The following is a 13,844-nucleotide window of genomic DNA, read 5'->3' as shown; positions in this document are numbered from 1 at the left end:
TTAATTAGATCTTCAAATTAGACTTAGATAGTCAATGTTTAGATTTTTCCACAAACTTTCTCTGTCTCAATCTCTTTCTCTCTCTATCTTAGACTTTCTAAATGGGATTGACCTCCTTTCTAAAGGACCTATTTTAGAATTCCTTTTGGAAAGAGACTGTTGGTGATAAACTCTCTGTCTCATTTTTCAGGAATTTTCTTCATGTTGCCTTGTTTTTGAAGGAGAGTTTTTGGATGTGTAATTGTAGGTGGGCAGTTATTTTCTGTATGCTATTTAAAAACACAATCCCATAGTTTCTGTCGTCTTCCATTACTGATTGCAATGTCCACTTAGTCTAATCATCTTTTCTTCGTGTGTAAACTGCTTTTACTCACTGAGTGGCTTTTTATATATTTTCTGTGCTTCAGTGTTCTGCAGACTCTAGGTTCGAGGTTTCTAGGTTTGGATTTATTTTTACTCATCCTTTGAGACTTCTGTATCTGGAAATGAACGGTTCTCCATCAGTTCTGGAAATTCCTATCCATTATTTCTCTAAGCAGTGCCTCCTTTACATTCTATTTTTCCCTTCTAGGAATCTAGTGAGATAATAGGTGGTGCTTTTTCCTTACAACGTATCTTTCAACCTACCTTCTTCTATATTTGTTATCCTTTTATTTACCTTTCTGTGCTGTTTTCTGGATGATTTCTTCAGATATCCCAGTTCTCTGATACTCCTTTTAACTCTATATAATTTGCTATTTAACCCATCTTTTGAAATATTTTCAAACTGTGAATAATATATTGTCAGATTTTTCAAATCTGCTTGATCTTTCCATAGTTCTTATTCACATTTTCCTACCCAGCTTTTAAACATATTTGTATTTTATATTTGTATAATGTTTTATTTCTATTTTAGATTTGTATAAATTTACTACCTGAAATCTTTTCAGGTTTAATATTGCCGTGCCTTATTTCTACTGGCTGTCATGGTGATCTATTTCCTTGTATGTATGCACAAGTTTTCATTTTTGATTATTCAGTCTCCTCCTTTGTAACTTGATCTTTGAAAATTCTTTGAGACCTGAAAGTAATTGAGGTTGAAACTAATTTCCTTCAAAGTGTACTACTGTTTATCTCCATGAAGTCCCAGACCATTAAGTGAGGTCCTACTTTAAAATAAATTGTTTGCATGAGGTATTTCTATTTGCTTGCTTTGTTTTCATTTTTCCACAAAGGATATATTAATTTGGATTCAAACAAGGCTGGCTTGTGTTACGAAGTCTCAGAGATGTTCCTCCAACCTTCTCCACCAACCACTAAAGTTTGTATAGGAAATTCCTCCTCTTTGTGGAAGTTTATTTCCAGTTTACTCTTAAACTAAAAGAGCAGCCAAAATCATGCACCAGGCTCCTAAAACACCTCCTGCTTTATGCAGGCAGTAAATTTGTTTCAAGTCCTGTGTACCTTGCACAGATATCAAAACCAAAGATCAAGATCATTTGTTCTACAAAGGCCTGCCAGGCAAAAGTCAGTTGTAGTACTGGCTTACCCGTCTGGATTCCCACCATCACAGTATTTTTTTTTTTTTTTAAAGATTTTATTTATTTATTCACGAGAGACAGAGAGAGAGACAGAGGCAGAGGGAGAAGCAGGCTCCCCGCGGAGCAGGGAGCCCGATGCGGGACTCGATCCCAGGACCCTGGGATCATGACCTGAGCCGAAGGCAGACGCTTAACCGACTGAGCCACCCAGGCGTCCCTTTGAATTCTGAGGAAACCAAAAATTCGTGGTAGCTCTGTAATATAATTTAAAAGTTTTATTTTACCTTTCAATCAAAATGTTTTCACTGGAAGTGTGGTTCAAGGTATATCTCTTCTGCATGTTACCAGAAGGATGGTCAAGATTCTCTTTTCTCCCCATTGGTTTATACGATAAAGACCCCAAGTATTTGTCAGGTGAATAATGGTTAATAAGTGAAGAAGTGGATGGTTCAATAATCAGCTCCTCTATGCCATCCCTCTATACTCAGGGTTGGCAAACTTTTTCTGTAAAGGGCCAGACAGCAAATATTTTAGACTTTGCTAAAAAGTCTAAAGGTCTCTATCTCAATTATTCAACTCTGCCTTTTTAGTGCAAGAACAGCCACAGAAAATACCTAAATGAATGAGTATGGCTGTGTTCCAAAAAAGAAGAGAAAGAAAAGAAAAAAAAGAAATCAATTTATCTGTGCATTGTCTAAATAAGTAGTGGTGAACTCCCCCTGGCACAGGAAAAACTCCATTTATCTAAGCACAGGAGAAATGTCTTGAGAAATAAAATAAGTATAATGAACATTTCTCTGAAGTAGACAGACATGGTGAATCTCCACATTGTACACCAACTTCCTAGGAAACCAAAGAAACTGAGAAGACACATCCATCTTCCCCAGCTGCCCTCTGAGAGCTCACATTCCAAGAAACTATACAGTAATCTCTCATCTGTGGTAAAGTTTGCACTGGGACCTGTATGTCATCAGATATATTGTATAGTTTTGTTTTGTTTTTTTCAAAGAAAAGAACATACATTGTAGTATTCGAGAAAGAGTGTGAATTATATTACTTGGGATTGGCTATAATGTATGCCCTTGAACTGGGCAATACTTAAGTGGTTTCCAGATGGCAAAATTGAGATTAAAAGGGTTGCTCACTTGAAAATGACCCTTTTTGGTGCTCCACAAAATAGAACCTTATAAATTTAACACAAAATGTCTTTCTCAGAGGTGAGGCATCCTGTGGAGTCATGCTTTAACAGTTTGATCATTAACCTAGCTTGAGCCTTTAAAAAATTTTCATTATAAATTGTAAAACATAAGACTCAAAATTTATAAACTACAATTTTCTTTAATATCAAAGATCACAAATAATACCAACAACTTATTTTCATGGACGGCCAAAAAAAAAAAAAAAAAAACACCAAACATGACAAAAATATACAGAAGGATTATGTTACCTTTGCAGCTAATATTCTAGGAGAATAAATGCTCAAAGTATTGGTTAGGGACATCTGTTCTTTTAGACATGTTGGTCAACTTTTCTCTGGACTCCATATGATATTTGCTAGTTTGAGGAAAGAAAAATATAAACCACTATTCTAATGCAGTCATACTCAAAGATATTTCAAAATAGTTCAATATTTTATATCAAATATATATCTGTATCGGAGTCCCTAAACTGGGCAGAAATGGAGTCGAGCATTTTTTTGGCAAAATCTGGGCTAGCAGCTGAACACTTTATTTGAGGTTTCCCTGCTTCTCTCCAAATAGCAGTAGTCTTGGTAGTGCGTATGGCACATAAAAGCACAAAGACCTAAGGCACCATGCTTCTCTCTCTAGATCTAGACAGCCCACCCACTTATTATATATGTCATTAACATCCAGTTCTTGAAGGCTTCTACAGTTCATAACATTTAAGACTTCATAGGCTCACCAAAAATTTTTAAAAGGTAAATTAAAAAAAAAAAGATGTAACTATGGATATAGTGATAAAGATGATATTATTACATTATTGTGTAATAGTGTTATTATGATGACATGATTTAATGATAGGCTATTTTCTTTATTTTTTATTCCACATTTTCTACATGGAACATGATTTATTGTTATAATCAGGGAAAAAACACATGTGCACAGTGACTAAAAGTCAGTCTTTAATGTCTAACTTTTGTCTTCAGTCTACCCAGTGTGGCTCTGGCATGTGCTCTTGCCTTCATGGGCATTGGCCATCTGTTGAATGACCCATCCCCACCCTTAACCTCCAGCTCCAGCTCCTGCCATCATTCTGGTCACCCCTTGCTTTTCAGCACAAATCCCTGATCTAACTCACCAGGTTCTTTTGGATGTGTTGTGTTACCAACCCCATGTCCACAGTTCCAGAAAAGGTCAGTTCTAACCTTATACTCATTTCCTTTTTTTTTTTTTTTAAGATTTTATTTATTTATTTGACAGAGAGCAACACAGCGAGAGAGGAAACACAAGCAAGGGGAATGGGAGAGGGAGAAACAGGCTTCCCGCTGAGCAGGGAGCCCGATGTGGGGCTCGATCCCAGGACCCTGGGATCATGACCTGAGCCGAAGGCAGACGCTTAACTACTGAGCCACCCAGGTGCCCCCATTTCCTTCTTTGAAGGGAAGCCAAGATAAGGGGTGCTTAGGCATGGTTAGTTCTATTTCTTGCTAACTCCCATCAGGGGAAGTGGATCAGTAGCAAAAAAGAAACATGGTTTAGTTCTGTAGAGCTGGTAGTAGCTCAGAATGTTTACTTTTTAACGATGGTTATCAATTTCGAACACTGGATGGCTGGGAATTTACATCCATGTAAGGCTCAGAAAATGCTTGTATGCGTTTTATGTGAACTATATCTCAATGAAGCTGAAAGAAAAAACAAGAAAAAGACCTTATTACTCAAACCATGGGCTGAGGACCAGCCCCATTACATCGGTCCCACCTGTTTCTCCAGAAAACAGCTCCCATAATCTAATCTACAAGTTATCATGATCTTTTAAGATCCAGATGGTGGACTTCACTTGATCCCCAAAAAGTGTTCAACCAATCGCTGTAACACAATTTTATGATTTCATGTGTTTTACCTATTACTTTATAGAGAACTAGAAGTATCAATACCAGATTTCTCAACCTTTGCTACTCAAGAGGAGACCGTGAACCAGCAGTGATTTCACCTGGGGACTTGACAGAAATGCAGAATCTCAGGTCCCAGGCAAAATCTACTGAATCATCATCTGTGTTTTTGAGAAGGATCCAGGCAATGAAAATGCACTGCTTTCGATGCTAGAGCATGGATACTCACACTCTTTTAAAAGTAAACACACATGGGGCTAATAACTCACAAATGTGAGTTAAACTGAGTGGAAAGAATTGTATAGTTTAGAAAAAGACCAATCCAGGCATACTGGTTATGCCTCCTCACTAGCCTATTGATTATTATAATTTTACACTGTAAATTCCCCAATAACAGGAGTCACCTTCAGTGATATGTGATTTATAATAAGAAATGTATATTTGGACTTTGTCCCCATTACTGGCACAGAGCTCCTAAAACCCACGCAATTTCCTAAATGCTGAGAACGATAGAGGTGCCTTTTGTTATGTTAATAAGGCGATTTCAGGAAAGCCCCTAGATCACCTAAGGATGGGGCTGGTCATCAGAGCAATCAACCTTGTGATAGAGGGTTGGAACTTTCAGTCCCACCCCCAACCCTGACCTCTGGGGAAGGGAGAGAAGCTGGAGGTTAAATCCTTTGTCAATGGCCAATGAGTTAATCAACCATTTCTGTGTAATAAAGCCTCCGTAAAAACCCAAAAGGACGGGGTTCAGAGAGCTTCAAGGCTGATGTGCCAATGAAGGTGCTGGGAGAAAGGCATGCCTGGAGAGGGCGTGGAAGCTCTGTGCCCTTGAGCTATGCATCTCTTCTATCAGGCTGTTTCTGAGTTATATTCTTTGGTAACAAATCGGTAATGTAGTTAGTATGTGGGTTTTCGGAGTTCTGTGAGCCGCTCTAGCAAATTTTCCATTATTTAAGACTTTTATTAATAGGTGCGTGCCCTTTGTTGACTTTAAAAAGATAAAATTGAGGGCGCCTGGGTGGCTCAGTCGTTAAGCGTCTGCCTTCGGCTCAGGTCATGATCTCAGGGTCCTGGGATCGAGCCCCACATCGGGCTCCCTGCTCAGCAGGAAGCCTACTTCTCCCTCTCCCACTCCCCCTGCTTGTGTTCCCTCTTTCACTGTGTCTCTCTCTGTCAAATAAATAAATAAAATCTTAAAAAAAAAAAAAAGATAAAATTGCAAACTTTTATTACAAATTTAAAATGAGGCTCTTAAAAATCTCAACTTGAGTGCTCGCTTCGGCAGCACATATACTAAAAATCTCAACTTGACCAGACATGAAATAATTTAAAAACCTTTAGAGGTGTATTGAGGAAAAAAAACAGGCTTTAAAAAACAAAACCACGTTTGACATTACCGAAGAGAGGTCTTCAGGTAAAAGTAATAGAAAATGCATACTGCATAGACAATGAAGATAGTTCTATTCATCTGATCAATGGGCAAAAAGCAAGCACTTACGGTCTTCGGCTCCAATCTTCTGTTCCTCTCTATTGCTGGAATTTCATGTTCATTTCTTCATGTTGGATGACTAAACCAGATGATGGGAGAGAAGGCAAGCCCGCATTTACTCAGTCCCGCCCTGCTCAGCCTCCGGAGGGGATGAATTCTCTAGCTGGTTGATTGGCTGCTTTCAATTACCATCTGCGTTGGTAATGAAGTGGCGGAGGTAGCGTCGTTGAGGTGGCTGCTGACCTTGGGTCTCATTCCTTGATTTTTTTTCTTCCTTTCTGCACTGCGGTCCTCTCTAGGCTGTCTTTGGTTAAGAGGACCCCTGGTCTGTGAATGGTGGAATAAGTATTCTGTCCTCCTGGTCTACCATGTTCTCCCGCACCTTGTTTGTCAGCTCCCTCCATCACCTCTCCTTGTACTGGAGGGTTGGAAGACTGGTTCACACCCACTGGGTCTCCACCCTAGTAAGCCTCGCCTGCGGGAGGGCGATGCTGTTGGGCTTCGTCTTCAGGAGCATTCTCCCAGCCCTCCTTTTCCCACTCGCACTATTCTAGTCATTTTGCTGGGAAGAGCGTGGAGGACCCCTGCCACTTGCGGAGCGTCTATAATGGCTACAGTCTGCTGCATATTCTCTGCCTTGCACTGAAGCTCCACCAGGGCCTGTCACATTTGCTGCCTCCACGCCCTTTCCTCCATCAACAACGTCAAACTCCACAGTCCATCTCCTAAGCTGTGAAGGTACTTCTTTTTGGTTCTTCTTTTTGGCGGTCTGGTGTACAGATTGATCTTCCTTCATGTCATTTCTGCTGATGAAACCATAGGTTTCTTATACTGAACCAATCATCTCACTGTTCCCCAAACCTTCTGGGCAATGAGTTTCTTGTCCCCTCCAGCAGGCAGCCTCGACGTGATGCCGCCTGAGCTGCAGCTCCCTGCGCTGCAGCGGGTGGTGCGGGCAGCAAGGCTGCTACGCATTGCAGGGTTGGTGACTGGGGCGGACTGCCGCAGCTGCCCTGCCTGCCACGTGGGATGGTAACTCGGCATGTGGCAGCGGTGGGCCTGTGCAGGGCCCTGTGGGGTCCGTTCTCCACTGCTGCTACCCATGAGGCTTGCCGCTCTAGCAAATTAACCTGAGGAGGAGGTTGTGGCCATCCCACCCTGAACGCGCCCCATCTCGTCTGATCTCGGGAACTTCTAATTATAGCCAATCAGTCAGAACTACGAGGAACAGCCTGGGCTTGTGACTGGGGGCTGGAGTCTGAAGGAGGGGGTTGGAACAGGGGTGGGGGTGGGGCGAGGTGGCCCACAGTCTGAGCCCTCAACCTGTGGAATCTGATGCTATTTGCGGGTAAATAATGTCAGAATTGAGTTGAATTCTCAGACACCCTGCTGGTGTCCAAGTACCGCTTGGTGTTGCGTAGGAAGCCCTCACACGTATGTTGGAATTGGATCCAGGAACCCAAATAAGACCTTCTAATCCACAGCTGTACCATATGCCCTCAATTAACTCATTCAGCATCTATCAGGCAGTTCCCCTTACTACCTTCAGCTCCTCAGATTTTTCTCATCTGATCAGTATAGATCTGCTCCTCTAAAATCAAGAGTATCATCTAGATAAATTTAACCTTCCAAATTTAAATGTTCAGGAACAAAATTTCGTCCCAAAACAAAGATCCAAGTGGGTTGCTAAGATAGTTATTAGTTACTTACTCAAACCCAGGATAATTGTATGCACAAAAAAATTCTATGCACAAAAACCATTAGCACTAAAAATAATTATGTCTAACTTCCATAAGATCTTAATATAATTCAATCCTTCCAATTCGCCCAATTTTTTTTCTAATATGCCCAATTTTTAGTACTAAAAAGAAAGTCACTGGGAAGTCATAATATAATCCTTCTACAGAATTCATTTTAATTAAAAATCAGGTGGTTCTGAATTTTCCTTTAAGGCTCTATGCTAAAAAATTCCATTGATCATGCTTTCCAAAATGAAAGATTCAACTATAAACTTGAAGAAAAATGGAATGGATGAATCAAAATATTCTTTCATTTTAGTTAATATAATCTGTTATCTGCTAAGGGTTCAAAATCACATCGCTTAAAAGTGGAAACTCTACAGAAAAAAACTGATAGATTTGATTAATTAGTTTTCTTAAAAATTTCTATGTTTTTAATATACATAATCTAAGGTATATTTATCCTAAATACAACATAGTTTTTATGGTTTTTTTAATTTTTTCATTTATTTTTCATTTTTTTAATTGAGTACAAACAAAACCTTTAAAAATTGATACTGAGATTAATGTCAATAGAAAATAGGTGTAAATGACATGATTAGAAATTTCACAACAGAAAAAAATGACCATAAAACAAAAAAGTTTATCATTTTAGTAATCAAAAATGTGAAGTAAAAGAATAATAAAATATTGCCAATCTATTTAACTTACATAAAATGTTAACTATATTAGATAGTGCTTGCAAGACTGAGAAATAATTACTCCAATGCATTGCTGGTGGAAAGGTAAAAGTTAAAATCTTTCTGAAGAACAGCTGGGGAACATGCAACAAAAGCCTGAAATATTTGCATACTGTAAATCCAACCTTTCAAATTTACCCTTAGAAAATAATCTGATCTGTGCAATGATGTTCAGTGATCTCTTTTGAAAAACTGTTAACAACCTAAATGCCCAGGAGGAGAGCTTGGTCAAATAAGCCATGGTATATCAACACACTGTAATATTATACAAAGATTGAATATTTTGTAGAAGAAGAAAATATAATAACCTGGGAAGAAATAAAAAAATACACTAAATGGAAAAAAGTTAAAAGCAATGTGTACACTATGATTCGTTTTAGAAAAACTACATATCAACTGCATATAACATTTATGTATGAGTGGATGGAGCTAAATTGATAGAAAGTAGAAAGGTAGATATATGGGTGGATAAATCAATAGATCAATTAATGGATAGAGGGGTATGAAAGATCACAAAGACTAGAAGAATATTCACCAAAATATTAACAATTTTGGATAATTCTGAGTGGGGTGCTAATGGGTACATAATTTTGATTTCCAGTTAAGCTGAACTTTTTTTTTTACTATGTTAAAATTTCTTTTATGACTCATCTAAAACCTGTTCTTGGTCTATTTTCCTATTAGAATTTTAGCATTTTATGTATTAACTTACATGAGTTTCTAGGGGGAAAACAATATTCCCTTCTTCCCTTCTGGGTTCTAGGTTCTTTAGTTTGTCTAATAGTTAAATAGATGTAAGACATATTAATAGGAAAAAAACAAACAAAATTACCCATGTACAGAAGTCATATAAAGAAGACTCTAGGGGCACCTGGGTGGCTCAGTCACTTAAGCCTCTGCCTGGCTCAGGTCATGATCCTAGAGTCTTGGAATCCAACCCCACATCAAGGGCTCCCTGCTCGGTGGGGAGCCTACTTATCCCTCTGCCCCTCCCCCTCCCACTTGTTCTCTCTCTCTCTCTCATAAATTAATTAATTAATTAAAATGTTTTAATTAAAGAGAGATAAGATTCTAGAGGCAGTCAGGTAATTGAGATTTATATAACATCCTGGACTAATGAAAGGGGTAGGGGTCTGGGAGGAAGGCCTTGTACAGAAAGATGAGAGGGAGGTTTGGAAAACAAAGGTTACCCTGTTGTGTAGAGAAGTTTCTTAGGTAGAAAGGTATCTCTATAATAGCTCTTTCTCGTACAGCCCTCCTTCCAGTGTAAGTTTAGGTAGTTGATGGGGAGGAAAAGAGCTTTTCTTGCATCTGCTGAGTTTTGATTGCCTTTAGCTCAAAATAATCCTCAAGCCAAAGCGGCATATTTTGGGTTTGCAAAATCTGTTCCCCTTCAAGTTCGTTGACCATAAAGATGAAAAGCATCTGAAATAGTTGCTGCTGATAGTTTTTTTTTTTTTTTAAGGTTATTTTTTTTAACCCGGTATTGGTTTTTGTCATTCAAAAATTATTAATTTTTCATGTAGTCAAATCTATGGATTTTCTCTTGTGATTTTTAAAATTATTTATAATGCTTAAAACTATTCATCATTACTAAGTCAGCCAGTTGACTCTGTTTTCTATAGTTTCCAGAGATCTCATATTTTTACATTTATCTCTTCAACTCACATGGAATTTATATTGATATATGATATGAAGTGAGACTAGATCTAATTTATTTTTTCCCACAAGTGTTAAGCAATTGTCCCTGAGTCACTTCTTAATAGCTCAACCCCATTCATTTATGATACCAACACAATGAAGTTTTACATATTTGAATCTGTCTTGATTTTTCCTTCTTATCCATTGTTTTGTCAAAATGACACTGTCTTGAGTATTGTAGCTTTATAACTTATAAGACAATTGTATTGGCTATTTGCCCCTGTTCATACTGAGAGCTAAACATTAGATTTACTATGACAAATTAAAAAAAGAAAAAACTTACTGTGGTTTTATTAGGTAATATCAGTTCTATGAATTATTATGAAAAGAACAGACAACCTTTAATATATTTCATCTTCAGTTGATAAAATTGTCTCTTAGGTCTCAGCAAACTTTTACCATTTTCATTATATAGTTCCCACATGTTTTTTCTTGCTAATGATATATCAAGATATTTTGCATTTTCGTTGTATCTTAAATGGGACTTTTCAATATATATTTTTCTAATTTTTAGAAAGCATGAAAGCAGTTGACTCAAAAAATTATTCTAAAAACTTATTTTGAAATCAATTCTGACACACATAATTTGGAAGCAATAAACAAGCTATAGACTTTTCACAGCGACAATGATGAAGCAATCCAGAGTACAACACAACAAATAATCAAAAGTATGGTATGACAAATATCTGTACTTAGTAAAAGAAGTAAATAGGATTCTCTCATAGATTCCCTCTCCTTAAAATAAGAGATAATTTCAAAATAAAATTCAAAATTAATCTCATCAAAAATCATCAGACAACACCCATATTACAATTTCCCACCAAAAGATTTAGATTTAAATTTGGATGATGCCAGAGTGTTCCAGTTTACAAGAATCACATTTAAAAAGCACAGTGTATTAAAATAGTTAATTAATTTTCTGGATCACACACTATTAAGAATTCTCCTGGCCAGGCAGTGGGGTTGGAGTTAGAGAGAAGGCAGGAATGCCCCCCCTCTGTGTAGCATGAATGACAGCAATAGCTCCTAAGGGGAGAGCTTAATTCCCTTGGATTCAACCCTACTATAGAACAGATGTAGGGGTTCCTGTGATGCAAATTGCCAGGGAGGATTTAGGCTGGACTAAGAAGATATCCATTATGGAAGAGTAAGATACAAGAATTCTTTAGGGATTTGGGCACAAGCAAATACTCAGAATTACCCCTGGTTGCTGGGATTTTGACACCAGAAAAATCCACACAGTACATGTTCCTTAGAAAACACAGTCTGACTTTCTAGAAAACAAAAATTAAATCCAGTGTAAAGATATGTGCATTTGGTCATTTGTTAGACATACCTAATGATGACCTAGCAACAGATATTAGGAATGATCTCAATCAGCCCCAAATCAAAATACAAAGGTTCTGAAGGAATAACTGAATCTCGGGTTTGAAAAGTGTTTAAGTTAGTATTTAAACCAGCTAGTTCACCCACAAAACCCAGATGTTTGTAGAATATGGAATATGGATTAACTAAAAAATGACTGCCAAATTTTCATACCAAATCACTTTTAAAAGAAAATCTTTGTAAAGTGTGTTCCTTTATCTTCAGTCTCACTAACTATAGAATACGAAGCATAATTCTATTGTTACTACAGTGAATCCTATAAAACAATAACTTGAATTGCTTCTGATATTGTTTTATCATCAATCTTTTTCTTCCAAATATCAAAGAAGATTCCAGTCCCTCATGCTTTGACAGTATTTCTAAGGAAAAATTTAAAAGTCTGTGTTAATATTATTAACTGAACATAGAAATAGGGGAAAATGAGATTGATTCGTAAAAACTGTTGGTAAAAGATAACCAAAAATATCCACAATTCTCTAGCTTCATTATTCACTCTATTACCAGCAAATACCCTCAGTATCTTTAGCTACTAAAATAATACCAGACTTAAAATCAAAGATACAGAATGTGTATTTTTATGAGAAAATGTGACACGGAAAAATACCTCCCATTCAACAGGAAGCCCTTCAGTGAACTGAGAGTGGATTTTCCAAGAAGTTGGATTAATTCATGATTTCAGTAGCAACTATATTTTCACTTTATGGTATCATATTGTTTACATTATCTGACAAAACTGAGAAATTTATACAGAAGTTCTGTCTTCAAACACAGAACTCAATAAAATAACTCACTCATGAGAGAATGAATATACTTTAACCAAGGTTTAAAGATCATCTTATAACCATTTTCTGAAATAAGGGTTGACTCCTAAGGCATGGTTCTTTGAGAAAAGAGAATTTATAGCTATGCAACTCACTAGCATTCAATTTTGATTGTTATATAAACTTGTTAGTGAAAAAATCTTACTTAGCCAGGTAATAATCCTGAACTAGTAACTGAACGGTAGTGAGAAAAATCAGAGTTCCAGCACATATTGAAATGAAACACTCTTAGATGGAAAAGAATAGGGTGATAGAGATGATGATAATTCTCATTTACACTGGATTTTTAAAGAAGGATTTTCACAAAGTGACCATGTGTCTTTTTAACATCCAGGGAACAAAGCTAGAGATCTGAGAACAGTTACTGTTATATAAAAAAAAGGTTAAAAAATCACCAATTCTGACAAATGTTAGTAGGTACTGGATTAAATAAAAGTGGTTTCTTTAATGGGCAGGGGTACACTGTTCTCTAAGCTGTCTAATGAGGCAAAGAATAAAACAGAGCCATTTTAGGAAATGGCAGGGCTGAGTTGTATGGTAATCCTTCAGTTATTGAAGATGTGTGAAAATTTATTGAGAAATCTAGTTATTGAAAAATCAGTTTGCTAGTATTTTTAAATATGCAATCCTATTTGTAGTTTCTGTGATACTAAATAGACACCAGTAAAACCCAGAATCTTAAGTCAGATATAACCTTCTTCAAATATTATATTCCTAGTTCTTAAAAAATAAAGGCAAAAATCAACTATTTAACATGCTCACTCAAGACTCTGGTCTACTTATATTTAGATTTTAGTTCCCTTACTTTACCAAGCACTAAAAGAAAGCAAGAAATAAAAATATGTATATAGCCTTCAAAAGAACAAGGTTATAAAGAACATAACAAGTGAAAAAAATAAAAGCATAATGCAATCGAGGGGATATAGTAACAATAATAAAGTTGGTAAAACAGAAGTAAATTACTGCAGTTGAAAAAAATATTGAAAAGAAATACAGACTCAGTATAATGGCTAAAATTAAAAAGACTAACAACACCAAGTGTTGGTGATGATGAGGCATAATTGGAACTCTAGTACATCTCTGGTGGAAATGCAAAATAGTTCATCCACTCTCAAAAACATTTTGCTATTTTTTTATAAAATTCAACACGTGTACCATGTGACTCAGCAATCCCACTCCTAGGTATCTACCCAAGAGAAATTAAAACTTAACTTCACACACACAAAAAAGCTGCATGCAAATGTTTCCAGCATCTTTCTTCATAATCACCCAAACTGGAAAGAACAAAAAAGGTCATCAAATGGTAAATGGATAAACAAATTGTGGAGTTACCAATACAGTAGACTACTACTCAGCACTAACACGGAAAAAT

General features: G+C 36.9%; 1 pseudogene; it reads right to left on the bottom strand.

Moving 5' to 3' along the window:
• Positions 1–6,266: 6,266 nt before the first annotated feature.
• On the bottom strand, positions 6,267–7,189 carry LOC116636454 (annotated as a pseudogene).
• Positions 7,190–13,844: the final 6,655 nt, after the last annotated feature.

The sequence above is a fragment of the Phoca vitulina genome, unplaced genomic scaffold (genome assembly GCF_004348235.1).
Source record: "Phoca vitulina isolate PV1807 unplaced genomic scaffold, GSC_HSeal_1.0 scaffold12, whole genome shotgun sequence".
Taxonomy (NCBI): Eukaryota; Metazoa; Chordata; class Mammalia; order Carnivora; family Phocidae; genus Phoca; species Phoca vitulina.
This window is presented reverse-complemented; position numbering and strand designations above follow the sequence as displayed.